Below are 3,844 nucleotides of genomic sequence, written 5' to 3'. Positions count from 1 at the left end.
AAAACCTAGCCGTGTTTTTCTACTGGAACAACAACAACAAAAAAGATAAAAAAACTAGGCGACATTCTAGTGGGCCGGCCCATGCCGATGACGCTGCAGGCGCCAGATCATTAACGGGCGCCTGCAGCGCTACATAGGAGCTCCCATAGGAAGTCCTACTAATCAGGGCGCTGATACTAATCCTCATTATACCTTTTATTACATGCAATGAACGTTTTCATATTGGGTTCGACGTGTGGGACGGTCCAAATTAAACCCAGCTCGGTCGTTTGTTATACACGAAAAAAATGAGTGCATATTTGAAGATTGGGTTCAAACCCCTTATGCGGCCTTGGTACACGAACACCATACCCATTCCGACCACATGCCTATTCTGCTTGACACTGAGTATTTCAAACCGTTGACGAGGCAACAGATGAACCGGAAACGTATGCTTGAAGCCCGCTGGTTAGATGAAGAGACAATGAATAAGACCAGTCTCATCGCCTCAGCGTGGGAGTGTGCCGAGTTAGCTGGATTAGGTCCATCCCTGGTGGACTATACCAAGGCAGTGCTGAATGAAATGCATGAGTGGGATTGTGAGACCCTCGAGAGCCCTAAGAAGAGAATAAATAAGTTAAATAAAGATTTGGAGAAATTAAGGAGGGTACCGAACATTACTGAGGGCCAATAGAAAATGAAAGTTATTCAGGTTTTGATTGAAAACCTACTTAATCAAGAAGAGCTTATCTGGCTCCAACGGGGTCGAGAAAATTGGTTATTGCGTGGTGAACGAAAAAAACTTACTTTCATAGAACAGCTTCAGCTCGTAAGAAGAGGAATTGCATTAAGAAGTTACTTGATGATACCAGGGTGTGGAAGGAAAGTGAGGATGACATTGACACCATCATTTCAGCTTATTTTTTCGATCTGTTTACAACAGAGGTTCATCAGTCGGACCTGAATGTGTTGTCTATGGTGCAAAGATGTGTAACTGATGCCATGAATGATGTCCTTATGCCCCCTATATGCCAAAAGAGGTCATGAAAGTGTTGTTCTCGATTGACGACTTCAAAGCTCCCGGGCCACATGATTTACATGCAGTTTTTATAAGAGGTTTTGGCCAATGCTAGGGGAAGATCTTGTTATGGAAGTCCTTGGTGAAGTTAATTCACAAGAAATACCACCAGGCTATAACGACACAACTATTGTAATGGATCCGAAAGGTAAACACACCTGAGGCGGTTAAATATTTCAGACCCATTAGCTTGTGTAATGTGGTATATAAATGTATCTCAAATATGATTGTTGCAAGGCTGAAAAAATTTATTCCAAAAATCATGAGTCCCACACAAAGTGCCTTTATTCGAGGGAGGCTCATCACCGATAATGTTTTAATAGCTTACGAGTGTCTTCATGCAATTAAACAGAAGAAGAAAAGGCAAGGAGTGATGGTGTGCGGTAAAGTTGGATATGCAAAAGCCTATGATCGTGTTGAGTGGGTTTTCCCGGAGGCAATATTACTCAAACTGGGTTTCAGGACTGACTGGTTCAAAATGATCGTGGGTTGTGTGTCATGAGTGGAGTATAGAGTGAGATACAATTCAGTTGAAACAGATACTATCAAACCATTGCGAGACCTTCGCGAGGGTGATCCTTTATCACCATACTTATTTTTGGTGGTTACTAAGGGACTGACATCACTTCTTCACCATGCCGAGCAATCACGTGAAATAGTGGGAATTAAGGTTTGTCGTGATGCTCGCTCTGTTACAAATCTCTTATTTGCTGGCGACTCCTTAATTTTGATGGAAGCAAATGAGACGAATCCGAGTTGTTTGAAAGTTGTTCTGGATGCTTATGTGGTGCTTCTGGCCAGTTGGTGAGTGTCGATATATCGAGTATCTTTTCAGCCCTAGTACGGATGTAAACATCAAGGCTCACGTGTGCGCCACTTTTAATATCATGACTAAGGCTCTGAATACAAATACTTGGGACTGCCCTCTACCCTTGGACTAGACAAAACTGACATCTTTCAATACTTGATTGACCGGTTGATCTTGAGATTGTCAGGATGGAAGGAAAAATGTGTGTCTTCTGAATGTAAAGAAGTGCTTATCAAATCGGTTGCGCAAGCCATACCAACGTACGCGATGTCGGTCTTTAAAATTCCTAAGAAAATTTGCAAAGGAATACCGAATTACGGATGCGATCTCTCGCTACTGGTGGGGTGATGAAGCATCACATAAGAGAATGCACTGGTTTTCTTGGTGGAAGATGTACGTACCGAAGAGTAGAGGAGGAATGGGTTCGAGAGACATTCATAGTTTTAACTTGGCATTACTAGCAAAACAAGCATGGCAACTTATCGATGATCCTGAATCCCTCTGTGCAAAGACTCTCAAAGAAGAATACTATCTTGATGATGAGCTTATGAATGCTAGGCTGAAAAAGAAGACCTCGTTTACATGGCAAAGTATAATGGCAGGAGTGGAGACTTTCAAACATGTACACATTTGGAGGGTGGGTGATGGTCAAAAAATTAACATATGGGATGATAACTGGATCCCACCATCACCATCTAGGAAGGTTATCTCTGGTACAGGAAATCATCTCCTTTCCCGGGTCTCAGACCTTATTGATCCAGTGTGAGGTGACTCGGATATGTTGCTGGTGAACCAGACTTTTTGCACTATTGATGCTCAAAGAATTCTTGCAATCCCACTCCCAGTATATGAAATGACATATTTCCTAGCATGGAGCCTAACTACAATATGTGTGTTCACGATAAAGTCAGCATATCATGCCGTCTGGGATTCAAAGTTTGGCCATAATTCGCATGGTACGCCATGCTCATCATCGGCAACACCTACATGGGATTCAGTGTGGAATCTGTCTTGCCCAACAAAGATTAAAATTTTATTCTAGAGAGTACTTCATAGTGCTATCCCATGCCGAGCAATACTAGCTAATAGGCACATCAAGATAAAGCCACATTGCCCAGTTTGCAACTAAGGGCCGGAGAGCATCCGCCATCTCCTATTTGAATGTCGTGTTGCGGTTCAGGTATGGAAACTCCTTGGAGTGTTTGATGTGATAAAATCTGGATTAGAGATGAACTTGTATGGGAGGTAGTGTTGGAATTCCTTCTAAGTTTACGAGACAATCATATCCATGTGCTGGGCTTGCCGAAGCTGAGAGAAACTGTGTCTATATGTTGTTGGTTCTTGTGGTGGGAAAGGAAGAAAATTACACATGAAGGTGTTCCACAAACGGCGGCACAGATCAACCTTGTTGTACGAGCCTTGCCGGTAAATTTCATTGTTGCGAATTCCTCAAAGCCGAAAATTCGCGTGGGTGGCTTGAAGAAACCAAGGAATGATTACGTCAAGCTAAATGTGGATGCGGGTTTTGATCATGACTCTCTTGAAGACTTTGTAGGTGTTGTCATGAGAGACCATAACGGCAAATTCATAGCTGCTGCAAATGAAAAGCTTGAAATCTGTTATGATGTCTTCAAAGGATAATCAATTACAGTTAGGTTTGGTTTAAACCTCGCCGCACAGCTGGATGCAGTAGAATTGAAGTAAACTGAGATAATGTAGAGGTGATTTCAACACTCAAAGAAGGATATTCATCTTCGGTGGCAAGCACAATCTTTGATGGTTGTTATTTTTTATCCTTAGATTTCAATCATATTGTTTTTGAACATTGTTATAGAGAGAACAATAAAGTAGACCATGAATTAGCTAATAAAGTAGACAATAAAGTAGATTCACTTCTCGTGATGTATGGTTGGATGCAGTCCCGTTAGCTGTTATTCCTTTCATTGTCTCTAATGCTGCAATTGTAGCCAATTCATAAA

This window comes from Hordeum vulgare, chromosome 2H (assembly GCF_904849725.1).
Source record: "Hordeum vulgare subsp. vulgare chromosome 2H, MorexV3_pseudomolecules_assembly, whole genome shotgun sequence".
NCBI lineage: Eukaryota > Viridiplantae > Streptophyta > Magnoliopsida > Poales > Poaceae > Hordeum > Hordeum vulgare.
This window is presented reverse-complemented; position numbering follows the sequence as displayed.